This window comes from Lepus europaeus, chromosome 5 (genome assembly GCF_033115175.1).
Source record: "Lepus europaeus isolate LE1 chromosome 5, mLepTim1.pri, whole genome shotgun sequence".
NCBI lineage: Eukaryota > Metazoa > Chordata > Mammalia > Lagomorpha > Leporidae > Lepus > Lepus europaeus.
Window position 1 is genome coordinate 19,720,000 of NC_084831.1, and position 27,861 is coordinate 19,747,860.

A 27,861-nucleotide genomic window follows, 5' to 3' on the forward strand; every position below is an offset into this window, starting at 1 on the left:
CTAATTCAAGTAGTAGATATAGAGCTGTGTTTTTAGTTCTCTGTTATTTAGTTCTCTTTTAACTAGTAGGGTCACATGTTAATTTATTTAATTATAAATGGAATGAGCCACCGTGATTTCTGGCTTCTCACAATTGCTTCTTCTTCTTCTCCTTTTTTTTTTTTTTTTTTTTTGGCAGGCAGAATTAGACAGTGTGAGAGAGAGACAGAGAGAAAGGTCTTCCTTCCATTGGTTCACCCCTCAAATGGCCGCTACAGCCGGAGCTACGCTGATCCGAAGCCAGGAGCCAGGAGCCAGGAACCAGGTGCTTCTTCCTGGTCTCCCACGTGGGTGCAGGGGCCTGAGCACTTGGGCCATCCTCCACTGCCTTCCCGGGCCACAGCAGAGAGCTGGACTGGAAGAGGAGCAACCAGGAGTAGAACCCGGCACCCATATGGGATGCCGGTGCCAACAGGCGGAGGATTAACCAAGTGAGCCACAGCACTGGCCCCTCTTCTTCTTCTTCTTCAGATTTATTTACTTTTTACTTGAAAGGCAGAGTTACACAGAGGCAGAGAGAGAGAGAGAGAGAGACAGAGAGAGAGAGAAAGAGAGAGAGAGGTCTTCCATCTACTGGTTCACTCTCCAAATGGCCACAACAGATGGAGCTGGGCAGATCTGAAGCCAGAAGCCAGGAGCCAGGAGCTTCTTCCAGGTCTCCCATGCAGGTGCAGGGGCCCAAGGCCTTGGGCCATCTTCCAGTGCTTTCCCAGGCCATAGCAGAGAGCTGGGTCAGAAGTGGAGCAGCTGGGACTCAAACCGGCACCCATATGGGATGCCAGCACTGCAGGTGGTGGCTTTACCTGCTATTCCACAGTGCCAGCCCCATTAACTTTTTTTTTTTTTTTTTTTTTTTTTTTTTTTGACAGGCAGAGTGGATAGTGAGAGAGACAGAGAGAAAGGTCTTCCTTTTTGCTGTTGGTTCACCCTCCAATGGCCGCTGCAGCCAGCGCATCTCGCTGATCTGAAGCCAGGAGCCAGGTGCTTCTCCTGGTCTCCCATGTGGGTGCAGGGCCCAAGCACTTGGGCCATCCTCCACTGCCTTCCCGGGCCACAGCAGAGAGCTGGCCTGGAAGAGGGGCAACCGGGATGGAATCCGGCACCCCGACCAGGACTAGAACCCGGTGTGTCGGCGCCGCAAGGCGGAGGATTAACCTGTTAAGCCACGGCGCCGGCCAACATTAACTTATTTTTAAAATCATTTTAAAACTGTGTGCAAACGTATATGTTTTCGGAGACTCAATCTGCCCAAGCGTATGTCCACGTAATTGAAAAGATCAGAGACTCAGAAGTAGCTGGCTCTGACCTTGACCACAGCCATATAGAGCCACCTTGCTGCCTTCAGGATCCCAAAAGAGAGCTTAACTAGTCCCCAGGGTGCTATGCAGGGGCACAGTGGCAGAAAGGGATTTGCCACCCTCAAGCCAGTGGCTGGGAAGCCTAGGAGGGACAGTGTGGCTTTTCTGTTCGCCTTCAGAGCAGCATGTTACAGATCACATTTATTTATTCACCGTGCATTGCAGTGGTGTTGGTGTCTGCTCATTTGTCAGTCAACAAACATTTCCTGAGCACTCACCCAGCATGCAAAGGTTTGGAGGAATAAAATTATGATTTTGGTTTGGTGCTTGTCAGACGCAGTCTGTTTCTTCCCCTAACTTACCACATGCAAAGCACTTTATGAGGACTTTGCATGCTTTAGCTCATTTAATCATCAACCCAGCTAAGCAAGCATCACTCCGATGTCTATGTGAAAGGACGGAGTACCAGAGGACTTAACTGGAACTCAACCTCTTATTCCATAGTTTGTTTATTGAGTGCTTATCAGGTGTCCGACACTATAATAAATGTTTTGTAAGTATTATTGCCTTTACTTACTCATCTATGGAGTGAAGGCTTTTATACTCATTTTCCTTACGAGTATGAAGTTAAATTACCTACTCAAGGTAACTTGTTAGAAGGTGGTGACGCTGCCAGCGCCGCAGCTCACTAGGCTAATTCTCTGCCTGCAGCGCCGGCACCCTGGGTTCTAGTCCCGGTCGGGGCGCTGGATTCTGTCCCGGTTGCTCGTCTTCCAGTCCAGCTCTCTGCTATGGCATGGGAAGGCGGTGGAGGATGGCCCAAGTGCTCGGGCCCCTGCACCCGCATGGGAGACCCAGAAGAAGCTCCTGGCTCCTGGCTTCAAAACAGCACAGCTCCGGCCCTTGTGGTCATCTGGGGAGTGAACCAGTGGATGGAAGACCTCTCTTTCTCTCTCTCTCTCTCTCTCTCTCTCTGCCTCTGTCTCTCATAACAATGACTTTCAAGTAAATAAATAAAAATATTTTAAAAGAAAGAAAGAGGCAGAGAGGGAGAAGAGGAGAGAATACAATCTCCTTTCATCTGCTGGTTCCCTCCCCAAATGCCCACAACAGCTGGGGCTGGGCCAGGTTAAAGCCGGGGATCAGGAACATGGCAGGCAGGGCCCCAAGAACCTGGGCCACCTTCGGTTGCCTTCTCAGGTGCATTAGCTGGAATTTGGGTTGGAAGTGGAGTGGGTAGGACTCGAACCGGCACTCCAATGTGGGACGTTGGTGTTGTGTTGCAAGCAGAGGCTTAGCCTGCTGTGCCACAACTCTGGGCCCCATATCTTGTTTTTGTTGTTGTTGTTTTTCTGTTCATTTTGGTTTACTCCATGTCAAAGGGAAAGAACAAGTCCGTTTGAACAGAATATACAGACACAGCATCACACCACGGGGACATCTGTCTGAACATCTCGGTGCTGGATCTCAGGAGCTTTGCCCCACTACTCCCCCACCGCCACCTTCCTGTCCCACCCTGGGAACAGAGGCTGGAACAGGTTTGGTCCCCAGACTTGGCGGGAGCCAGCCGGCAGGGCCTGGGCCTCAGCCCCACGCTGACTCCACAGTCCTGTGTGAACATGTGTATGAGATGGGCATGTATGTACACGGGGAGCCCATGTGCATGTATGTACAAAGGGAGAGGGTCACTGTCACAGAAGCTGGGGCAGGTGGGGCTGCCGGAGGCCAGGCCTGCGGGGGTGGGGGGAGCTGACTCACAAGCAGATCCTCCGCAGGGCGCTGTAATCGTGTGGCACTGAGGCCACAGCTTGGCTCCCCAGGTCCGCAGCCAGCACCGGATGGATGTTAGGGGCATCGAGTCCACGCGGATGAGGCATCTGTAAGGGTCCCCAGGAGCCAGCCGCCGTTCCAGCTCCCTGACCCGAGCCTTCAGGGCCTGGAACGTGGTCACGGCCGAGTCTTGGCGTTGCTGTTCTCACAGGTCTTCTGCCTGGCCCCCTGCTTGCTGCCTTCGCCGTTGCTGGTGGACGGCATCTCATCCCTGGCCCATCTGGAGACCTCGGGCGAGATGCAGGTGCTGGGAAGGCCACCACTTAGGGGATGACATCGGCCTTGGGGACTGTGGCTTCCCTCACTCCAGAGTGTCGTCCCCACGCACATCCAAGTCAGCAGCGCTGCCCGGGTTCTCTTTGCCGCTGCACAAGAGCAAGCCGGAGCCTCGGAAGGCGCCTTCCAGAAGAGCGCGGCTCCTGTTGGCTTCTGCCCGCAGCACTGGGACTGTCAGAGCAGCCGCTGTTCTCACGCCCCGTCCGCAGGGTCCTCCTCAGCCGTGCGGGAGCCTTCCCTCCACCCTCCGCCCTGCTGCCTCCTTTCCTTTTCCCTGCGCGGGCATTCAGTCGGCTCTGCCGGCTGCCTCCCACTCTCAGGCAGGTCTACTTCCTCCCTCCCGCCGGCCCTGATGCCGGCAGATTCCACCTGGCTACCTGGCGGCGGCACCTCAGCCCCCAGCAGCAGCGGGCGCCATTGTTGGCCCCGGTATCTTGTTTTTACAGTGTGGTCTGTCAAGCCCCTGCACAGCTCTGAGCTTTGGTTTTCTTTATTTCTTAGCTTTAAGGCAGCTGCTGCTGCTGCTGCTGCTTCTTCTTCTTCTTCGTTTTAGATTTATATATTTATTTATTTGAAAGAGCTACAGAGATACAGGGAGAGACACACACAGAGATTTTCCATCAGCTGGTTCACTCCCCAGATGGTTGCAACCACCAAGGGCTGAGTCAGAAGCCAGGAGCCAGGAGCCAAGAGCTTCTTCGGGTCTCCCACCTGAGTGCAGGGGCCCAAGGACTCGGGCCATCTGTTACTGCTTTCCCAGGCCATAAGCAGGGAGCTGGATGGGAAGTGGAACGGCCAGGACTCAAATTGGTGCTCATATGGGATGCTGGCATTGTAGGCGGCGGCTTAACCCACTGTGCCACAATGCCGGCCTCTCGAATGGTATAGTTTAAATGGGTACATCCTATTATATGAAAATTATAACTTAGTGCATTTGACTTTAAACAGTTCTTCATAACGAGGGTGAGATGGACGGCAAAGAGCGAGAGGAGGAGGAGCTGTGGACAAAGGAAAGACGAGGAGGAGGTGCAGCAGCTCCAGCTGAGGAGAGGAAAGTGATTTGTCTAAGGGCACACAGCTGACCAGAGCCCCAGGCCCGATCCACCTGACTTCCAGTTGCTGTCTCTTCCCAGGGCTCCCAACAGCAGTGCGGTTTGACTGTAGACACGGTTAGTGGAAGAAAAACTAACACAAAGGGGGCTTTAGCGATTGCCAAGCAGTTGGGAATGTTGGGTTGGATCCTAAGTCCCCATTTTCCAAGAGGGAAAGCTGAAGTCCAGCCACTCACAGACCTGGGACACCAGCTGCCCCCAGATCTGACGGTCATTTCCCTGGGGCACCCTTTTCTTCCACCTCACTCCTTCCATGTTTCTGTATGTCAGAGAGTTCAGAAAAGAGTAAAGCGAAATAGCACAAAGGATGGAAAAGCAACAAAGGAGTGTTGCAAGCCACAGAAATGAAAGCAGTCAGGAGCCAGCAGTTGGACTTGACTGGTCGCCAAGGCTCTCTGGAGGGCTGGGACTTGAGGAAGGAGGGGTTGGTCACAGGGGAGCAGGTGGACTTCATCGGTGTGTGATTGGGTAGGAACCCACCAACCCACTCAGAGTTACTCCCTTTGGAAGCCTGCCAGCCCCTAAATGTTATCACCGGAGTCTTAAGTTTTTTGTTTTTAAGATTTATTTTATTTATTTGAAAGACAGAGTTACAGAGAGAGGTAGAGACAGAGAGAGAGGTCTTCCATCTGCTGGTTCACTCCCCAGATGGCCACAACGGCCGGAGCTGTGCCAATCCGAAGCCAGGAGCCAGGAGCTTCTTCCAGGTCTCCCACGTGGGTACAGGGGCTCAAGGACTTGGGCCATCTTCTTCTGCTTTCCCAGGCCATAGCAGAGAGCTGGATCGGAAGTGGAGCAGCCAGGACTCAAACCAGAGTCCATATGGGATGCCGGCACTGCAGGCAGCAGCTTTATCTGCTCTGCTACATTATAGCAACCGTGCCCTCCCCCCCACCCCCTGCCATGTCTTAACCACTAGGCCAAGCACTTGCCCTTGAAGCCTAAATTGTTAAAGTTGAAACCACATGTCTTGAAAAGCACTATCCTAGGCTGGCACCGTGGCTCGATAGGCTAATCCTCCGCCTTGTGGCGCCAGCACACAAGGTTCTAGTTCCGGTCGGGGCACCGGGTTCTGTCCTGGTTGCCCCTCTTCCAGGCCAGCTCTCTGCTGTGGCCCGGGAAGGCAGTGGAGGATGGCCCAAGTGCTTGGGCCCTGCACCCGCATGGGAGACCAGGAGAAGCACCTGGCTCCTGGCTTCGGATTAGCGCGGTGCGCCGGCCGCAGCGGCCATTGGAGGGTGAACCAACGGTAAAGGAAGACCTTTCTCTCTGTCTCTCTCTCTCTCACTGTCCACTCTGACTGTCAAAAATAAAAAAGAATAAAAAGAAGAGCGCTGTCCAGAATAACTATGGGACACATTGAATCGAGTTCAGCTGGGGACTTATCTTTGAGAACCTTCCTCGGCTTCCTCTACATCCCTGTGGGGTGCTGCCCTGGCTGAGCCCCCATGTGGACTTCTCAGATCCACGAAGGCAGTGGATTGCCAAAAATGGAAACAGACCTTCACTTACCTTCAGGGTAGTACTTGCTGCTCCTACAAATAAGTCCACAAAGCAAGTTTGTTTCTTGCACAGGTAAAGTACAAAACAGGTGTGTCCCTGATCAACATAGGCCTTCCAAGAAGTGACTCAACAGGCCAGGCTCCTTCCACCTCAGGCCTCTGCCCCCTGACCTCCAGAGTGGCCACACTTGTCAGAAGAGGAAGGAGAGGGGACACAGAGGGGTCTGCTGGGGGAGGAGTTTGCGAATCACTGCTCACATCTCATTGGCGAGGGCTACCCTCATGGCCACACCTACAAACAACCAGGCAGAGATAGCTTCGTTGGGTATGGGGAGAGGGAGAAACTGACTCAGAAGCATCACAGGCAGGAGGGACCTTGTTCACAGCATTTAATAAAATAAACCACTGATTGAACATCTGCTTTGTGCCAAAAATGGTGCTAGGCACTTTGCTTAGCTAACTCAACCCTCTACGATGCCTGGGTAGAGTGTATTATACGGAGGATGAGAGAGAAGCAAACTCAAGTTCAGAAAAATTAGGTAATTTGCTAAGTCACATGGCTGGTGGGTGACGTGTCCAAGGCCTCACACTTGGGTCAGTCTGATTCCAGAGCCCAACCCAGCAGTGACAATGGATTCCTTTTCACCTGTGGTCCTCATTTATATTAATGTCCAAGCTCATCTCTGTAAGCCACGTAAGAACAGCAGAGTGTTCTTTTGTGAGTCCTCCCAGGATATATGTTGCACATAATTGGTGATCAATAACTTTTTGATTGAATAAAACATGTGCAAAGTGCTTTAAAGGTATATAAATTCCATCCAAGTCTGTAAAACGATCTTGTGAGATGAAATAATCATCCCCATTTTCTCAATGAAAAACTTAAAGCTGGGCTTGGCGTGTGGCATAGTGGGTAAACACACCGCCTGCGACGCCGCTATCCCATATGGGTGCTGGTTTGTGTCCCAGCTGCTCCACCTCCAAGCCAGCTCCCTACTAATGGCCTGGGAAAAACAGCGGAAGATGGACCAAGTGCTTGGGCCCCTGCCACCGACGGGGGAGACCTGGATGGAGTTCCTGGCGACCATCTGGGGAGTGAAGCAATGGACAGAAGATCTCTCTCTGTCACTGTCTCTTTCCATTCTTCCTCCATCTCTCCCTCCCTCCTCCCTCCCTCTCTCTCTCTCTCTCTTTTTCTGTAACTCTGCCTTTCAAATAACTAAATAAATCTCTGCCACAGAAAATCACTGATCTGCTTCTTGGTGTAATAGTTTTGTCTCCTAAAACTTCATGTAAAGAGAACTGTACTGTATGTCCTCCCATACTCCTTTTTGTCTGGTTTCATTTGTCACTATCATGTTTCTTTTTTTAAAGGATTATTTATTTATTTACTATTGATTTGTTTGAAAGGCAGAGTGTCAGAGAGAGAGAGATCGATCTTCCAGAGAAGCCAGGAGTTGCGCTGCCATCCCGAGATGAAACACCAGCATCACTAGCGACAGCTTAATCAGCTGGGCCACGTCAGCCCCTGTAATGTTTCTTAGATTCGTCCATATTTGTGCATGTTTCAGTCGTTCCTTCCTTTCATTTTTTAAAAAAAGATTTATTTTATTTATTTGAAAGACAGAATTACAGAGAGAAAGAGAGGTCTTCCATCTGCTGGTTCACTCCTCAGATGGCCACAATGGCCAGAGCTGTGCCAATCTGAAGCCAGGAACCAGGAGCTTCTTCCAGGTCTCCCACACAGGCGCAGGAGCCCAAGGACTTGGGCCACCTTCTACTGCTTTCCCAGGCCATAGCAGAGAGCTGGATTGGAAGAGGAGCAGCTGGGACTAGAACCAGTGCCCATATGGGATGCCGGCGCTTCAGGCCAGGCCTTTAACCCACTGTGGCACAGCGCTGGTCCCGATATGTCTTTTTAATACCACAGTGTTTTGATTAGCTAGCTTTATAGTGTTTATCACTAGCTCTTGAAATTGAGTACTTCAAGGGCAGGTGCTGTGGTGTTGCAGGTAAAGCAGCCGCCTGCAGTGCCAGCATCCCATAAGGGTGCCAGTTCGAGTCCTGGCTGCTCCATTTCTGATCCAGCTCTCTGCTATGGCCTGGGAAAGCAGAGGAAGATGGCCCAAGGTCTTGGGCCCCTGCACCTGCATGGGAGACCCAGAGGAAGCTCCTGGCTCCTGGCTTCGGATCAGCACAGCTCCATTGCAGCCAATTGGGGAGTGAACCAGCGGATGGAAGACCTCTTTCTCTCTGCCTCTCCTTCTCTCTCTGTGTAACTCTGACTTTTAAATAAATAAATAAATCTTTAAAAAAAGAAATTGGCTACTTCATGACCTGCTCTTTTGCATCCTTTTGGATTTTCTCACCCTTGATTTTTTAGAGAATATAAATTTATTTTTTGAAGGGTTGAGAATGTGGTGATGGAGGAGAGACCCCACCCACTGGCTCACTCCCCAAACGCCTGCAGCAGCTGAGGCTCAGCAAGTCTGAAGCCCGGAGCCGGGAACTCAAGGACCCATCCTGAGCCATCACCTGCCACCTCCCAGGGTGTACAGCAAGCCCTGGCTCTAACTTCCTGCTGATGCACAGAGAGACAGAGAGAGATCTTCCCTCTGTTGGTTCACTCCTCAGATGCCCATAGCAGCTAGGGCTGGGTCAGGCTGAAGCCAGGCTGGATCTCCCGTGTGGGTGGCAGGGGCCCAAGGACTTGAACCATCACTGCGGCCACCCAGGGTGCACATCAGCAGGGAGCTGGATCGGGAGCGGAGCAGCTGGGACTCCCACAAGGCCCTCAGGGGTGCAGAGATCCCGAGCAGAAACTCAACCACAGCACCAAACACCTGCCCCTGTTTTGTTTTGAAGACTTATTTATTTACTTGAAAGGCAGAGTTACAGAGAATCAGAGGCAGAGAGAGAGAGAGAGACAGAGACAGAGACAGAGAAATCTTTCATCTACTGGTTCACTCCCCAAATGGCCACAGTGGCTGGAACTGGGCCAATCTGAAGCCAGGAACCAGGAGCTTCCTCCAGGTCTCCCATGCAGGTGCAGGGGCCCAAGGCCTTGGGCCATCTTCTACTGCTTTCCCAGGCCTGAGCAGAGAGCTGGATCAGAAGAGGAGCAGCTCAAACCAGCACCCATATGGGATGCCGGCACTGCAGGCAGTGCCTTTACCCGCTGTGCCACAGCGCCGGTCCCTCCCCTCCAACTTGTTTGTTTGAAGCAGCCTTATTGAAGTAAAACTGATATACAATAGACTGCAAAAGGTACAGTTTGATGAGTCTTGGTATTTGTATTCACAGTGAGTGTTTCCATCACTCCCAGTGACTTCCCCACGGCCCTTTAAGTCTGAGCTTTTTCTTCCTTCCTCCTCCCCCTCCTCTCCCTCCTCCTCTTCCTCCTCCTCCTTCTTTGGGTAAGATTTATTTTATTTATTTGAAAGGCAGAGTGACAGAGAAAGGGATCTTCCATCTGTTGGTTCACTCCCCAAATGACTACAACAGCCGGGGCTGGTCCAGGCCTAAGCCAGGAGACTGGAACTCCATCCCACATGGGAGCAGGGGCCCAAGTACTTGGGGCCGTCTTCCGCTGCCTTCCCAGGTCCATTAGCAGGGAGCTGGGTCATAAGCAGAGCCGCTGGGACTCAAACCAGGGGCGTCTGTGCTTTTTCATCTGCAAAGTCCACCTTGATTGTGAATTTTGCTCAGGGTCTGGCCCAGAGAAGGCACTGGGAAACTGGAGCTTGCGCTTCAGCAGCCGTCAACGGGATGGTTCAATACACAGGCCCCAATGCCCGAGTGCCCGGGTTCAAACCAATCTCTGCTCTCTGCTTCCTTGGGCAAGTTATTTGATGTTTCTGTGCATCAACTAACTTCTCCATCTGTAAAATGGGAATGATAATGTGGTACCTCCCTGGAAGCATTGCTAGAGAATTAAGAGTTCATATGTGTGCGAGGCCTTGTGACACAGCAGGTTAAGCCCCTGTTTGGGATGACTGCATCCCACCTCAGAGTGCCAGGCTGGAGTTGGGCCACTCCTGATCCAGCTTCCTGCTAATGCTCCTGAGTGATGGCAGTCGGTGACCCCAGCACTTGGGTTCCTGCCACCACCTGGACTGAGCTCCTGGCTCCTGGCTTTGACATGGCCTCAGCTCTCACTGTTGCAGGCATTTGGAGAATAAATCAGCAGAAAGAAAAATCTCTCTCCCTCTCTCTCTGTCATCCTACCTTCCAAATAAATAAATAAGGAGCCGGTGTTGTGGTATAGTAGGTAAAAGCCGCTGCCTGAGATGCTGGCATCCCATATGGGCGCCAGTTCAAGTCTGGCCGCTCCACTTCTGATCCAGCTCCCTGCTAATATGCCTGAGAAAGCAGCGGAAGATGGCCCAAGTTCTTGGACCCCTGCACCCATGTGGGAGACCCAGAAAAAGCTCTTGGTTCCTGGCTTCTGCCTGGCCCAGCGCTGGCCATTGCAGCCATCTAGGGAGTGAAACAGTGGATAGATCTCTCTCTTTCTGTATCTTCCTATCTCTCTGTACCTCTGACTTTCTAAATAAATATTTTTTAAAAAATTAATATTTGTGTGGGGCCGGCACTGTGGCATAGCGGGTAAAGCCACCGCCTGCAGTGTCTCCATCCCATACGGGCATGGTTTAGGTCCCAGCTGCTCCACTTCCAATCCAGCTCTCTGCTATGGCCTGGGAAAGCAGTAGAAGATGGCCCAAGTCCTTGGGCCCCTGCACCCACGTGGGAGACCCAGAAGAAACTCCTGGCTTCGGATTGGCACATCTCCAGCTGTTGCGGCCATCTGGGGAGTGAACCAATGGATGGAAGACCTCTCTCTCTCTTTCTCTCTGTGCCTCTCGTTCTCTCTTTGTAACTCTGACTTTCAAGTCAAATAAAATCTTATAAAAAAAGTTAATATGTGTGATAAGCATTTTTTGTCATAAATGATTCTACATATACATTTTGAAAATTTTTTAAAAGATCTTATATGTTTGAAAGGCAGAGTTACAGACAGACAGACAGACAGAGGAGAGAGAGAGATCTTCCATCTGTTGGTTCACTCCCCAAAGGGCCACAATAGGTGGAGCAGGACCAGGTTGAAGCCAGGAACCAGTAACTCCATCCCGGTCTCCTAGGAGGGTGGCAGGGACTCGAGTACTCGGGTCACCGTCAGCTGCTTCCCGGGTGCATTAGCGGGGAGGGGCTCCGAGGGGTTGCATCTGGACTCAGACTTCTCAATACGGCCGTAGGCACCCGCAGCTGTAGCTTACCCTGCTGTACCACACAGCTTGAAAGTTAAAAGCTACTCATTAGCAGCTTCTCTGACATGTAGAGAATTGAGACTCTAGCCTGGGAGGCTGCGAACTAAGGGTGCTTTCCCAGTGGTCTCTCCCAAGCCTGACACATTTGGTGGTCTCAGGGCTCTGATTTGTTTACAGCTGGTAACGGTAACTCCAGGGCCATCACAGAGGAAAGAAGAACTTGTTCTGGCGGGGCTTCTGAGGACAGTTCCGTTTTTCTGATCTGCCCACTGGGAAACAACAACGCTCTCACCCCAGCACCCAGCCCTTTCTCAGCAGGTCACAGCTGGGGCGTGCACCAGTGGCTCAGTGTCGGCGTGTGGCCATCCTGCGTCTGTGTGTGAGTGCTGTGGTGAGCACTCAGACAATAGGACTTCGAGCCTTTGGGGGCATAACTCACGTGTGGATGGCAACAGCAGTAGTAAAAATAGGACTAGCCAGCCTTTACAACTGCACACTCTGTGTGGGGCACTATTCGAAGTGTGTTTCATTGACCTGCTCCATGGAGGTGTTCTTGCTATCTGCTTCCCCACTCAAAAGTAGAAAACTGGGGTTAGAGGTAAGGGAAGTTGCCAAAGGTCCTGCAGTTACCAGGGAGATTTATAGTTCATCGGGGGACTCCTGAGACTCTCTCTCTCTTTTACTTATTTATTTGAAAGTCTGAGTTAGGCAGAGAGAAAGAGAGAGAGAGAGAGAGAGAGAGAGAGGTCTTCCATCCGCTGTTTCACTCCCCAGATGGCGGCAATGGCCAGAGCTGTGCCAATCCGAAGCCAGGAGTCAGGAGCTTCTTCCAGGTCTCCCACGCGGGTGCAGGGGCCCAAGCACTTGGATCATCTTCTACTGCTTTCTCAGGCCACAGCAGAGAGCTAAATCAGAAGTGGGGCAGCCAGGACTCGAACCAGCGCCCATATGGGATGCCGGTGCTGCAGAAGACAGATTAACCTCCTGTGCCACAGTGCCGACCCCCTGAGACACTTTTGATGAAGATCTTTTTTAGCTCTGACATGCTTTTGGCCACTCAGTATGACTTACTCAAGTTGTGAAAACTTGCAAATACATAGACATCAAAAACAAGAGTTCCCACATGATTTTACCTTGATCTGCTACTTCAAAGTCTTTATAAAGAGAAAAAAATTAGATTTGCAATTAAACAAGGTATTGAGAGAGAGTGGAAAGGCCACACCATCGGGTGAAAAAAGACCAGGTTCAGGGCCGGTGCCGTGGCCCACTTGGTTAATCCTCCGGCTGCGGCGCCAGCATCCATATGGGTGCCAGGTTCTAGTCTCTGTTGCTCCTCTTCCAGTCCAGCTCTCTGCTGTGGCCCGGGAAGGCAGTGGAGGATGGCCCAGGTCCTTGGGCCCTGCACCCGCATGGGAGACCAGGAGGAAGCACCTGGCTCCTGGCTTCAGAGTGGCGCAGCACGCCAGCCGTAGCGGCCATTTGGGGGGTGAACCAATGGAAGAAAGACCTTTCTCTCTGTCTCTCTCTCTCTCTCTCTCACTGTCTAACTCTGCCTGTCTAATAAGAAGAAGAAGAAAGAAAAAAGACCAGGTTCAGAATTCTGCCTCTTACCATTGCCTTGTGACCTGGAATAAATAACCACCTCTCTGAGCCAAGTCCAACAGGGTGTGAAAAGCTTAAGTATATGATTTTATTCCAAAGGCGTTGTATGAGGTGTAAATAAGCAAGTTTTGTAAAAAATAAAAAACAAAAAATTGGGCAGGTCCTGACAGGGAGCAGAAATTGAGGGCGTGCTCAGGTGGGCGGGGGCGTCAGCTTCAGACCTGAGACAAGGATTCCTCGGGAAGAGACACAAGGAAACACGCCACGCAGACGCCGGAAAGGACATGGGGGATGCAGGACTGGGCGGGGGGGGGCGGGGGTGAAGGCCGAGCGAGCGAAGGTGGGATCTCAGGCAAAATCCCAGAGCCGGTAGCGAAGCCCTGAAGGAGGTCGGGAGTGACACTGGACGGCGAGGCAGGAAAACCGGGCTCTCCCCGGCACCTGCTGGGAGACTGGGAGCCGTCAACAGCTCAGGCCCTTCCTGCTCAGGAGCTCGGGAACTGGCTGTTGGAAGCAAAAACAAGCAATGGGGAGGGAAGGGGCCAGAGAGGTGGGGAAGAGGCCCGGAGAGGCCTGGGCGAGGCAGGGGTTGGGTGGGGGACTCTTGTCCTCCCAGGAGAGCCGCGCTCAGACCCTTGGTGTGCTACTTGCCAGCTCTTTGCTCCCAGTTCCCCTCTCCTGGTCTCTCAGACCGTAACAGGGGCGCCTGCCCTGCCCCCGCCACACGACCGGGAAGAGCTGTGAGGCCTCGTGGGAGTGTTGGGTGAACCCTTTCATTTGTCTTTCAGCAGCTGTGGACGGAGCGTCTACAGCGTGCAGTGCTGGGTGCGCAACTTGGCCCAAGGTTCGCAAACTGTTAGGAGCTGGATCAGAAGTGGAGCAGTCAGGTCTCAAACCGGCGCCCATTTGGGATGCCCAGGCTTCAGGCCAGGGCGTCAGCCCGTTGCCGGCCCCTCAGCTCCACTCCTGATTCCAGCTGCGGCACGGAGCCTGGAGGCGGCGGGTGATGGTCGCTGGTGCTCACGCAGGATCCCTGGACCAAGTTCCCTCACGCAGGATCCCTGGGCCGGGTCCCCTCACGCAGGATCCCTGGGCCGGGTCCCCTCACGCAGGATCCCTGGGCCGGGTCCCCTCACCCAGGATCCCTGGGCCGGGTCCCCTCACCCAGGATCCCTGGGCCGGGTCCCCTCACGCAGGATCCCTGGGCCGGGTCCCCTCACGCAGGATCCCTGGGCCGGGTCCCCTCACGCAGGAGCCCTGGGCCGGGTTCCCTCACCCAGGATCCCTGGGCCGGGTTCCTCCTCCCGGCTGCAGCCTGACTCAGCCCTGGCTGTTTCACACATGCAGGGAGTGGAACCAGCAGATGAGAGCTGCCTGTCTCTCTACTTCTGCAGCATATACCAGTAATTAATTCATTAACATTAAAAAGAGAAAATCGATGGGGCAGGAGTTTGCCAGGCAGACGCGGCCAGAAAGGGCATTCCTGGCAGCTGGAACAGCACGTGTGAAACCAGAGGTGCGGAACAGCTGACTTACCAGGGGACTCCACCCCAAGGCCTGGGGAGCCAGGACCGGGATCTTGAACTTTAGCTCCACAAGAGGGTGGGGGCCATGACTGATTCCGACCTGGGGAGTGGCTCAGCCCACCTGGCAGCGAACAATGGTTACTCTGATGGCACCAGAGTGAGCAAAGCCTGCCCTGGGGGAAAGAGATCAGAAAGAGGCCAGACAGACTAGCGGACAATCAAGATCTCAGGCTGCAGGCAGTGTTTTTGTTTTGTTTTGTTTGTTTTTAAAGATTTATTTATTTGAAAGGCAGAGTTACAGAGAAAGGAGGTGAGAGAGGTCTTCTACCCACTGGGTCACTCCCCAAATGGCTGCAATGGCTGGAACTGGGCCAGGCAAAGCCAGGAGCCAGGAGCTTCTTCCAGGTCTCTTACGCAGGTGCAGGGACCCAAGCACTTGGGCCGTCTTCCACTGCTTTCCCAAGCCATAGCAGAGAGCTGCATTGGAAGTGGTGTAGCCAGGAGTCAAACTGGCACTCCATATGGGATGCCGGCACTGCAGGTGGAGGCTTAACCTGCCTCGCCACAACACCAGCCCTTTAAATGTTTTATTTTCATTTTTTGTTTGAAAGGCGGAGCCACAGACACGGGTCTTCCCTGCGCTGGTTCACTGCCCAGATGCCCTCTACTTCTGGGCGTCATCAGGGGGCTAGACAGGACGCAGGGCTGGACCGACACCAGGCAGTCTGACAGGGGCTCTGGGTGTCCCACGGGGGCCCCACCCGCTTGTTGTTTTTTTTCAGTAAAATAGGGAAGTAGCAGCCAGGCATCTTTTAGAGGAAATAAGTTTTTCTCCCGTAATGAAACTTAATATATGCTCTTTAAAGATAATTTAGAAAAGATCAAAAAGTAGCAAGAACTGTTTAATCCCTCATGTCCTCACTAAGAACTAGTGGGAAGGGCTGGTGCTGTGGCGCAATGGGTTGTGAAACCTGAGTCCTGTATCAGAGTGCCAGTTTGAGTCCTGGCTACTCTACTTCCAATTGAGCTTCCTGCTAACGCATCTGGGAAGGCACAGAAGACGACCCAAGTAGTTGGGCCTCTTCTACCCAAGTGGGAGTCCAGGATGAAGCTCCTGGCTGCTGGTTTCCACCTGGCCCAACCCTGGCCATTGTGACCATTTGGGGAGTGAACCAACAAAGGATATATATATATATATATATATATATATATATATATATATATATATCTGTCCCTCTGCTTTTAGAATAAATAAACAAATAAATAAATCTTCAATACAATGAAATTTAAAAATTAATCAGAGGCCGGCCAGCGCTGCGGCTCACTAGGATAATCCTCCACCTGAGGCACTGGCACACCGGGTTCTAGTCCCGGTCGGGGCGCCGGATTCTGTCCCGGTTGCCCCTCTTCCAGGCCAGCTCTCTGCTGTGGCCCAGGAGTACAGTGGAGGATGGCCCAAGTGCTTGAGCCCTGCGCCCACATGGGAGACCAGGAGGAAGCACCTGGCTCCTGGCTTCGGATCAGTGCGGTGCGCTGGCCACAGCGGCCATTGGAGGGTGAACCAACGGAAAAAGGAAGACCTTTCTCTCTGTCTCTCTCTCACTGTCCACTCTGCCTGTCAAAAAAATAAAAATACAAAATTAATTAGAGGCAATATTTTTCTGTGACTTTCCCCAAATATATTTTATCCTCTTTTAATCCATTTTTATTTTCATTTCTTTTTTTTTTTAAGATTTATTTATTTTACTTGAAAGTCAGAGTTACACAGAGAGACAGAGAGGCAGAGAGAGAGAGAGAGAGTTACCCCCCAGATGGCTGCACCGATCTGAAGCCAGGAGCCAGGAGCTTCTTCCAGGTCTCCCATGAGAGTGCAGGGGCCCAAGGGCTTGGGCCATCTTCTGCTGCTTTCCCAGGCCATAGCAGAGAGCTGGATCAGAAGTGGAGCAGCCAGGTCTCCAACTGGCACCCGTATGGGATGCTGGCACTGCAGGCAGCGGTTTTACTGGCTATGCCACAGGGCCGACCCTTTTTTTTTGAGAGGTAGAGTTACACACAGTGAGAGGAAGAGACAGAAAGAAAGGTCTTCCTTCCGTTGGTTCACTCCCCAAATGGCCGCAATGGATAGAGCTGTGCCAATCCGAAACCAGGAGCCAGTAGCTTTTTCCAGGTCTCCCATGTGGGTACAGGAGTCCAAGGACTTGGGACATCTTCCACTGCTTTCCCAGGCCATAGCAGAGAACTGGATTGGAAGAGGAGCAGCTGGGACTAGAACCAGCGCCCATATGGGATGCCGGCGCTGCTGGCAGAGGATTAACCCATGGCACCGGCCCCAGGCCCCCCATTTTTATTTTCATTTTGCACTAAAATATAAACACTGTCATGTTTAGTGTAATTATCTTCAGCAGCTTTACAATATTCCGCCAAGTAGATGTTTTTGGCCATTTGTTAACTGATGGAGATTTGGGTTGCATCCTTTTAAAATTCTTTTCAATATGAAGTGACCATTGTGAACACCTTTGCACACATGGCTTTTTCTGAATTTTGGGTTCATTTATTAGAACTGGTTTCCAGGAGTGGATGGTCAGGTCAAAGGGAAAGAACTTTCTAGAGAGAACTTTGCCAATTGTTTTCCAAAAGCACTATCCCCTCACTTCCTGGACCCTTCTATTGGCACTCCTGCCCCTGATCACAGTGGCTTTACTTCACTGTCATTCTACTTCGGGGGGGGGGGGGGTAGCATTTGGTCCAGCAGGAGGGACCGCACATCTTTTAGCACACTCAAGTTCAGTGCACGTCTCTGCTCCTGACTCCGGCTTCCCACTGATGCACACTCTGGGGGCAGCAGTGACTGCTCAAGCAGCTGGGTCCCAGCACCCACATGGGGGACCTGGATCGGGTTCCCATCATTTTGGGGAGCAAGCCAGCAGATGGGAGTTCTCTGTATCTTTCTTGTTTAAAAACAGAGGGGGAGGCCCTTTTAGAAATGAAGATTTGGGGAGCTGGCCGTTGTAGCACAGAGGGTTAAGCTGCTGCCTTTGATGCCGGCATTCCATATGAGTGCCAGTTTGACTCCTCGCTTCTCTCCACTTTTTTTTTTTTTTTTTTAAGATTTATTCATTTATGTGAAAGGCAGAGTTACAGAGAAGGCAGAAAGAGAGAGAGAGAGAGAGAGGTCTTCCATCTGCTGGTTCACTCTCCAAATGGCCACAACAGCCGGAGCTGTGCCGATCTGAAGCCAGGAGCCAGGAGCTTCTTCTGGGTCTCCCATGTGGTGCAGGGGTCCAAGCACTTGGGCCATCTTCTACTGCTTTCTCAGGCCATAGCAGAGAGCTGGATTGGAAGTGGAGCAGCCGGGACTCAATCAGTGTCCATATGGGATGCAGGCACTGCAGGCGGAGGCTTTACCTGCTACGCCACAGCACTGGCCCCGCTGTTCCACTTTCTTACCCAGCTCCCTGCTAATGCAGCTGGGAAAGAAGCTGAAGATGGCCCGAGTCCTTGGGCCTCTGCACCTGCACGGAAGATGGAGCCCCAGGCTTCTGGATTCAGCATGGCCCAGCTCTGGTCGTTGTGGGAGAATGTGTGTTGTGTGTGTGTGTGTGTGTATGTATCTGTAACTGCCTTTCACATAAATGAATAAATCTTAAAAAAAAAAAAAAGGAGGGAGGGAGGGAGGGAGGGAGGGAGGAAGGAAGGAAGGAAGGAAGGAAGGAAGGAAGGACGGATGGATTTGAACAGTACCAAAGCCCTCATCAGCTGATGGATGGCTTCCGGTAGCTGGGCTTTTCTGTTTTAACCTGTTTCGCGGATGTTGTTTCTCTTTTGACCAGCAGATGGCAGGCTCATCCCACAACAGGTGGTCATGACTTAATTTAATTGCAATGAGAAGAAAATTGCTTCTTTTCCCACATGTATTTCCTTCGTGAGATAAACAGCACATCGGGCATTTGCCTGTTTGTTGGAAGTCAGATATGTAAGAAGCGAGCTTTTCAGCAGAGACCACTAAGCTAGCCAAGGTAAGTTCTGAGCCTTAGACTATTAACACTCAGTGCCAAAACAAGGGTCTCCCAAAGAAGCAAATGGAGGTTGAAGGCCGATTGTTAAAAGTCCACATATTCTAGATTTTCCCAGGTTAATAATCATAAAAAGTTTACAGCCAGAAAGTCACAGAGGCCCTTCGGTTGTAATCGTTAGGCTTTAGAGTCGGTGGGAACACCCTTCTCACCCAGGGATTTTAAAAGCCAGGCCCAGCCCCTCCCCACCGCCCCACAATCCCCTCCTCTAACGCTCATTTCCCATCCCTTCACAAAATTGCCAGGGTAATTGACTCTTGGATGAGATGAGTTTGACTTTCTACCCCGATTTTGTAACCAAAGTTCTTTTGGTGAGGTTCTTTGTTTGAAAATGCACAATAAAAATGGCTTTAGAATGACTTCAGAGGACTCTTTTTCTGGTGCCAATAACAGATTCCAAAGCAGCTATTATTCGAGGTGGGTGACAGGATCCCTTGAGACTATTTAAGTATCGGTTTTCAAAGTGCTTAGGAACCTGAAATGTCTTGTATGGTATATTTGCAGGTGCAGAATTGGCCAAGTGCTCCAGGGGTTACAAAGACTGCCTTCCTGTGGCTGCAATAGACAGATTCAGCCTCTTACTGAAATTGAAGGCTGCAAGGTCGATAACAAATCTGATTCGAACTCTCCCGTGTCACCGCAGCCCAAAGGTGCCTTTGTCTCCCAGGAGAAAGAGGTCGGAGGGAAGCAATGGCCCTTAGCCAGGGCCACGTGGAAAACATTGCAAAGGAAGACTTGTCCTGAGAGCGGAGGCTTAGGAGCCGTGCGTGTGAAGCAGATTTGCTTTGTTCCCAGCCAACCTGTCTGCATGCAGACTGTGGAGGTGACGGGAGCTGTGGCGCAGCACACTGCTGTAACAGCGTCGTCCAGTGGGAACCTCAAAGCGCGCAATGGCTTTATTTTTGTTAGACATGATTCTCCAACCTCGCTTTTTTATTGCACTAACCAAAATAAATCTGGATAAACTTAAAAAGCTGCCTTGATGTCAGGAGGAAAATGGATATTGGCTGTCGCAAATGTGTTTTTGAAAGGTGGTACATAATCCTAGCGACACGCAGCTGAGCAGACATTCGGGTTCCCGGGAACGCAGTACCACCGAGAGCACGCTCTTCGCGGCCGGATGGCTCCAGCGGGTCTTACCAAAACTTCTAAAGAAACCTTTGGCCCCTTCCTTCACTCTTCCATCTGTAGTTCATACTTACGTGTGCTTAGTGGTGCCCGGAATTCCTTTTATTTCCCGGGCGTCTGATGATACCTGTGCAGCAGGTGCTTTCGTCAGACCTCCTGCAGGGTGGTGTTTAGGAGAGCGGGAAGAGCCCAGGCTTTTGCCTAAATTGCGTGGCTTAGGAAATCAGTGGGCTCCTTGAAGATTAAGTGGGGCTTTCAGACATCAGGGTCTTCGGTGATGAAGGTAGAGGTGAAAGTGCTTCGCTCAGACAAACCTGAGATGGGGGATGTAGGTGTCACATTCGAGACACAAAGGTGCCTCTCAACAGGAAAGATTGAATCGGCTCTCCGTCCCAGGATCACTGCCAGGTTTGAACATTTACTTGTCTGTGTTCCAGGCAGGAGACACTGCTAATGATGGGAGCCATTCCCATGGCTACAGAGAATTGTCTGAGCTGGGGAGGCAAAGTTCTGATCCAGAGGGGGCTGGGGGAAAATGCCCTCCCCCGCGTTGTCAGGAGGAAATTCCAGGGTTGTCAAGGGACCTGCCTCCTCTGGCAGGATGGCCCTCTGTGCCTGGCACCTGAGATCTGGAAACAGTGTTTCCTTCACCTTCCTATCACATGGTAAGAAGCCCTGTGTGGGAGAAATAGAATTATGAAAGGTTTTTTTGTTTTTCATATATTATCTGAAAAGTTTGTTTTAAAAAACCCAGAGTGAGGGGCCAGTGTTTGACACACATGCTGCTTGGGAAGCCTGCATCCCATGTCAGAGGGCCCGGGTTCAAGTCCTGGCTCCGCTTCCCATTCCAGCTCCCTGCTAATGCACACACTCTGTGAAGCAGCAGGTGCTGGCTCGAGTACTTGGGACCTTGCTGCTCCATGGGAGACCCAGGTTGAGTTCCAGGTTCTTGGCTTTGGCCTGGCCCAACTCTAGCTGTTGTGGGCATTTGGGGAGTGGACCAGTAGGTGGGAGATCCTCTGTCATCTGTATTTCTGCCCCTTTTCTTCAGAGATTTTTTTTAATGTATTTATTTGAGAGACAGAGTTACAGAGAGAGAGAGGGAGAGACAGAGAAAAGTTTTCCATCTGCTGGCTCACTCCCCAAATGGCTGCAATGGCCGGAGCTGAGCCGATCCAAAGCTAGGAGCCAGGAGCCAGGAGCTTCCTCTGGCCTCCCATGCAGGTGCAGGGACCCAAGCACTTGGGCCATCTGCCACTGCTTTCCCAGGCCATAGCAGAGAGCTGGATCAGAAGAGGAGTGGCTGAGACTCGAACCGGCTCCCATATGGGATATCGGAGCCACAGGTGGACACGTAGCCTACTATGCCACAGCTCTGGCCTTATAAGTAAAATGAAAACAAATCATTATTGTTTTCAACCCAGAATGAGGACTTTACCAAGAGAGATTCTTAAAAGGGACAATATCTGAGAAAGGCAGAGTGGGCCATTGGGGTAGCCAAAACAGTTCAAGCAGTGGGAACCTGTTGCCTTGTCCTTGATGAAGCTGTCGCTCGATCCTTCCTGCTCTAGGTAAAGAGGGTGCTGGCCAAGCTTACCTTTCTGGTGGTGTAAAATCCAGACTCCCATGTGAGCCTCTCCACTGTCACTTTGAATTTCTACTCTGTTCTCTTTCTCCATTAATGCAAGGCACCTGCTCCCTGTCCCCCACCCCACCCCCACTCCTCCAGCTGTCTGTCTGTCTCATTTGTGTCAATTAAGAATTCAATACTGCTTGATTTAATTGAATGACTTTCTCTGTTTGGAATCCTAACCACAGACAGAGCATCAACTCTTGCTCCCGTTGCCAGAATAAAAACTCTAAAAGCTAAAGACACACAAGGGTGCCTTAGAAAAGAGCAAGGGGTCCTCACTGGTTTTGCCAGTGAATCTCAGAAAGAAAAGATGGCAGGGGGCTGGCACAGCAGCTAAGTTGCTACCTGGGATGCCATAGCGAAGTACCTGGTTCAAGTTCCTGCTACTTAGGGCCGGCATTGCTGCATAGCCGGTAAAGCCGCCGCCTGCAGTGCTGGCATCCCATAGGGGCACCGGTTCAAGTCCCAGCTACTCCACTTCCAATCCAGCTCTCTGCTATGGCCTGGGAAGGCAGTAGAAGATGGCCCAAGTCCTTGGGCCTGTGCACCCACGTGGGAGACCCAGAAGAAGCTCCTGGCTCCTGGCTTTGGATCGGCATAGCTCCGGCCATTGCAGCCAATTGGAGAGTGAACCAGCGGATGGAAGCCCTCTCTCTCTCTCTCTCTCTCTCTCTCTCTGCTTCTCCTTCTCTCTCTGTATAACTCTGACTTTCAAATAAATAAATAAATCTTAAAAAAAAAAAAAAGTTCTTGCTACTCCACTTCCCATCCAGCTTCCCGCTAATGTGCACCCTGGGAGGCAGCAAACAGTAGCTCACGCACTTGGACCCCCGCCATCCAGGTGAGAGACCTGGGTGGAGTTCCAGGCTCCTGGCTGCAGCCTGGCTCAGCTCTGACGGATGCAGACATTTGGCCTGGCTTGCAGAGGGTCTCTCTCAGATCCTCTCCCTCTCTTTCAAATAAAATGAAAATAAATAAATACTATGCATTTTAAAAAGACTGAGCTCCCTCACACTAGCCAGTTATGTAGTTGGTGGCCTGCCAAGGGTCAGCACTACATGACCCCAAATCATCTGGATCCATTTAATTTCACAAGTGGATTTTTTTAAGGGAAAGTTTTTTGTTTGTTCCCTTGTTGTTGTTGTTGTTTTTTTTAAGATTTATTTATTGATTTGAAAGGCAGAGTTATAGAATGAGAAGGAGAGACAGAGAGATCTGTCTCTTAGTTCACTCCCCAAATGGCTGCAATGGCCAGAGGCTTCATCCAGGTCTCCCACATGGGTGCAGGAGCCGAAGCCTTGGGCCGTCCTCCACTGCTTTCCAAGGTGCATTAGCAGAGAGCCGGCTCTGAAGAGGAGCAGCTGGGACTCAAACCGGTGCCCACATGGAATTCCAGCGCCTCAGGCGGCAGCCTCATCTGCTACACCACTGCACGTAGCCCACAGAAGCGGATCTGAAGGCTAACAAACCAAATACCAAATCACTGACACCACTTCTTGGTTTGTAAATGCCTTTCTCATCCTCAAGGATGACTTGGCCTTTCTGTCCCTTTGATCACTGAATAAATGGGGCCTGATCGTTAGCCACCTGGCTGTACTCACGTAGCACCCACTAAGTGCCGAACAATATCAGAGGAGCTGGAAACAGTGTTCTAGGAACAGAAAATAAAAATTCAGTTCCTGTTCTCACGGAACTTATATTCTAATGGATGGGACAAAAAAACAAATAAGGAAACACAGTGTATTAATTGGTATTAAGAGTTATGGAGAATTCTGGCCGGCGCCGTGGCTTAACAGGCTAATCCTCCGCCTTGCGGCGCCGGCACACCGGGTTCTAGTCCCAGTTGGGGTGCCGGATTCTATCCCAGTTGCCCCTCTTCCAGGCCAGCTCTCTGCTGTGGCCTGGAAAGGCAGTGGAGGATGGCCCAAGTTCTTGGGCCCTGCACCCGCATGGAAGACCAGGAGAAGCACCTGGCTCCTGGCTTCGAATCAGCAAGATGCGTCGGCCACGGCGGCCATTGGAGGGTGAACCAACGGCAAAAAGGAAGACCTTTCTCTCTCTCTCTCTCTCTCTCTCTCTCTCTCTCTCTCTCACTATCCACTCTGCCTGTCGGAAAAAAAAAAAAAAAAAGAGTTATGGAGAATTCTAAAGCAGCATTAAGAAAGATGGAGATGGCCGGCGCCGCGGCTCACTAGGCTAATCCTCTGCCTTGCGGCGCCGGCACACCAGGTTCTAGTCCCAGACGGGGCGCCGGATTCTATCCCGGTTGCCCCTCTTCCAGTCCAGCTCTCTACTATGGCCCAGGAGTGCAGTGGAGGATGGCCCAAGTGCTTGGGCCCTGCACCCACATGGGAGACCAGGAGAGGCACCTGGCTCCTGGCTTCGGATTAGCGCGGTGCGCTGGCCACTGCACAGCGGCCATTAGAGGGTGAACCAACGGCAAAGGAAGACCTTTCTCTGTCTCTCTCTCACTGTCCACTCTGCCTGTCAAAAATAAAAAATAAAAAAATAAAAGCAAGATGGAGCTTACAATCTGGGCAGAGTTTTTTAGTTTTTAAAGGGTGATCGGGGTGGGTATTGTGGCTCAAGGGGGTAAACCACCATTTGGGACACCTGCATCCCACGTCTGTCAGGGTCCCCGGATCAAGTCCTGCCTCTACTTCCTCCCCAGCTGCCTGAAATGTGCCTGGGTGGCAACAGGTGATGGATCAAGCACTGAGTCCTTGGCACCCATGCAGGAGACCCTGATGGAGCTCCTGGCTCCTGACTTTGGCCTAACTCAGCCCTGGCTGTTGTAGCCATGTGGGGAGTGAACCAGCAAATGGAATGGAAGATTCTCATTCTCTCTCTCTCTCTCTCTCTCTCTCCCCCTGTTCCTTTGCCTTTCAAATAAATAAAAATGAATAAGCAAACATTTTTTAAAATCCTAACAAACAGGGTGATCAGAAAGGACCCACTAGTAAGATGATTTGGACTGAGACATAAAAGAAGAGCAGGAGCCATCCAAAGATGAGGGGAGCAGATTCCAGGCAGAGGTGCAGCCAATGCAAAGGTGCAGAAGCAGGAGGAGCACCCTTGTTGGAGGAAGCAGGGTGGCTGACCAGAGGGAGCCAAGGCTGCAACACCAGGGACAGGGCAGGGACTCAGGAGTGCGGCGGGGGTGGGGAGCGGGGGTGGGGAGGTGGCTGGATTCTGTAAATTATCATAGTCTTTGATTTTTATTGATTGAGATAAGAAGTCCCTGGAGGGTTTTTATAGAGAAAGGATTTTTGTCTTGTTTTCATTTCATTTGAGAGAGAGATGAATGGACAGATAGCTTTCATATGCTGGTTCACTCACCAAATGCCTGCAACAACCGAGACAGGGTCAGGCCGAAGCCAGGAGCCCTGGAACTCCATCCAGGTGGCCCACATTAAGTGGCAAGAGTGCAAATACTTGAGCCATCACCTCCTGCCTCCCTGAGTGAACATTAACAGGAAGCTGGAATCGGAACTGGAGTAGCAGAGACGCGAACCAGACACTCTGGTGTGGGAATGCAGGAGTCCCAAGTAGTGACTTAACCACTCTGCCACACACCTGCCACTTATGTTCTTAAACATGCTTTCTGAAATTATTTTTATCTACTTGAAAGACATAGCAAGAGAGAGGAAAGGAAGGGAGGGAGAGAGAGAGAGAGAGAGAGAGAGAGAGAGAGAGAGAGAGAGAAGGAGAGGGAGAGGGGGGAGAGAGAGAGAGAGAAAAATTAATTCATTCATTGGTTTACTCCCCAAAAACCCACAGTAGCCAGGGCTGGGCCAGGCTGACATCAGGAGCCTGGAACTCCATTCAGTCCCCCATATGGATGTCAGGGGCCCCAGTACTTGAGCCATCAGTACTGCCTCCCAGGATGCAAAATTTATTTATTTGTTTATTTATTTGAAAGGCATAGGTGACAGAGAGAGGGAGAGACAGAAAGAAAGATCTTCCCTCTGCTGGTTCACCCCCCCAAATGGCCACAACATCCACATCTGGGCCACGCTGAAGCCAAGAGCCACGCCCTCCAGCTGCTTCCCACACAGGTGGGGAGGACCCAGGTAGCTGGGCCATCATCTGCTGCCTCCTAGGTGCATTAGCAGGAAGCTGCATAGGAACTGTGAATCACTGGGACCTGAACCAGGCACTCCAATGTGAGGTGCAGTCTCAGTGGAGTTTAACTTACTGCACCGCAACTCCCACCCCTGACTTATATTTTGAAAGGATGATTCTAGCTCCTATGTAGAAAGTAGGAGATGGAGGTACAAGGGCAGGAGCAGGGACAGCAGTTAAGAAGCGATTGTGAGGGGCCGGTGTGTGCGCTGTGGGCTGTGGTGTAGCAGGTAAAGGTACTGCCTGCTGAGCAGGCATCCCATATGGGCACTGGTTCGAGTCCCGGCTGCTCCACTTCTGATCCAGCTCCCTGCTGTGGCCTGGGAAAGCAGTAGAAGATGGCCCAGGTCCTTGGGCCCCTGCACCCACATGGGAGACTCAGAAGAAGCTCCTGGCTCCTGGCTTCTGATAGGTGCAGCTCCGGCCGTTGTGACCATTTGGGGAGTGAACCAGCAGATGGAAGATCTCTCTCTCTCTCTCTCTCTCTCTCTCTCTGCCTCTGCCTCTCTGTAACTCTTTCAAGTAAAAAAATAAATAAATATTAAGAAGAAGATGATGATAATGATGAAGAAGTAGCAATTGTGAGAAGCCAGACAAGAAATCATGGTGGCTCATTCGATTTATAAATAAATAAATTAACATGTGACCCTACTAGTTAAAATAAAACTAAATAACAGAGAACTAAAAACATGGCTCTATATCTACTACTTGAATTAGATTAAGATAATTTGACATTTTAATGAAGAACATTTCATTAGAACTACGTAGAAATACTGTAGTATTCACCTGTTCTAAACATCCTCCTTGAAAACTCTTTAGCTGTGTCCGTTGGACCCGGTCTTGCTCCTCCATGGACAATATAAACTGGCACTGATCAGGTAAACTTAATATCACCCTTTACTCTTCTAACATAACTTTCATGAAACTGGTTAGTTATTGACCAATTTTTTAAATGAGAAATACAACTGGTTGTCTTTTCTATACATTTTCTGCATAAAGAATAATTTCAGGCCGGTGCTGCGGCTCAATAGGCTAATCCTCCGCCTTGCGGCGCCGGCACACCAGGTTCTAGTCCCGGTCGGGGCACCGGATTCTGTCCCGGTTGCCCCTCTTCCAGGCCAGCTCTCTGCTATGGCCCGGGAAGGCAGTGGAGGATGGCCCAAGTGCTTGGGCCCTGCACCCGCATGGGAGACCAGGAGAAGCACCTGGCTCCTGGCTTCAGATCAGCACGATGCGCCGGCTGCAGTGCGCCGGCCGCAGCGGCCATTGGAGGGTGAACCATTGGCAAAGGAAGACCTTTCTTTCTGTCTCTCTCTCTCTCTCTCACTGTCCACTCAGCCTGTAAAAAAAAAAAAAAAAAAAAAAAAAAAAAAGAATAATTTCAGAGAAATGATGGTGGCTTGGGTCAGGTGTTAACAGTGGGGGTGGTGACAAGTGGCCAGGTTTTGAAGGTAGAGGTGCCACAGTTGGCCGATGGACGTGATGAGAAGCATCAACTGTTTTATGCGGGTTAGGGTCCAAGCAACTACTAGGCATCCGTGGAAAGAACAGAAGCGTTGAATCAGGTGATGAGATGATATCTCAAGTTCATAGCTTCCAGATTCTGTAGTCTTGGGTGAGTCACTGGGCCTCTCTGAGCGTCAGTCTTATCAGCAGGAAAGTGACAATGGTGAGCTCAGCATGTGCCCTTCTCACAGGTCTGTGGCGGGAACTGAATGGCATATGAAGTGCTTACAAGGGTAGTTGGCATAGAGGTGCTAAAAAATCATCAGCCTTATGAAATATCATGGCTCTCGGTCTTCTGCTTCTCATTGTATTTATGCATTTATTAATTTACTGAAAGGTAGAGAGACAGAGAGAGATAAACAGAGATCTCCCAACTACTGGTTCACTCTCCCAAATTCCTATCGCAGCCAGGCTGAAGCCAGGAGCTGGGAATTCAATTAGGGTCTCCCACATGGGTGGCAGGAACCCAAGTACTGGAGCCGACACCTGCTACCTCCCAAGGTGCACATTAGCAGGAAACTGGAATCAGAAATGGAACTGGGACTCAAACTCAGGCACTCTGTTCCTAACCACTCTGCAAACATCCATCCTTCCCCCGGCACTTAGAACACAGCGACAGCACTTTGTCCAAGAAGGCCCTGTGTGGACTGGCCTCCCCTGCCCCTCCAACCCACCAGCCACACTGACCTGCCTGGCAGCTAATGGAACTGGACAGCCTTCTAGTTTCAGAACTGTCACACTCTGATGCCAGAGTGACCTTCACCCCAGTGGTTGGTGCCTTCTCATTTTGCACACAATTTTACTTCCTCGAAGTGGCCCCTCTTGGCAAAGAGAGAGAGAGAGAGAGACTGAGACAGATAGAGATCTTCCATCCACTGGTTCACTCCGTTAAATGCCTGCGATAGCCAGGGATGGACCAGGCCAAAACCGGAGTCAGACAAGCAATC

General features: G+C 51.2%; 1 pseudogene; it reads right to left on the reverse strand.

Moving 5' to 3' along the window:
- LOC133759035 (E3 ubiquitin-protein ligase RNF220-like) overlaps positions 1-27,861 on the reverse strand; it is a 49,366-nt pseudogene that overhangs the window by 5,093 nt on the left and 16,412 nt on the right.